Here is a 209-nt window from a genome sequence, read left to right as displayed (position 1 = left end):
GGGCGTCTCCTTCCCTGCCCGAGCGAGGAGCGGCGGCGAGCTCCCAGCGCCACCCCCTCCCCCGATCCACCCGCCCCCCGCAGCCCATGTGATCCAGGGAAGTAGGGGTGCGCTCCCCCTCGCCCAGCGCCCTGCCCGGCTGGAGGCGGGGCCCCCTCCGGCCGCGGGGTTCGCGCGCCGCCCCCGTGGGTCCGGCAGCGGGGGGCCGA

Source organism: Suricata suricatta, chromosome 17 (genome assembly GCF_006229205.1).
Source record: "Suricata suricatta isolate VVHF042 chromosome 17, meerkat_22Aug2017_6uvM2_HiC, whole genome shotgun sequence".
Lineage (NCBI taxonomy): Eukaryota > Metazoa > Chordata > Mammalia > Carnivora > Herpestidae > Suricata > Suricata suricatta.
Note: the sequence above shows the minus strand (reverse complement) of the source record.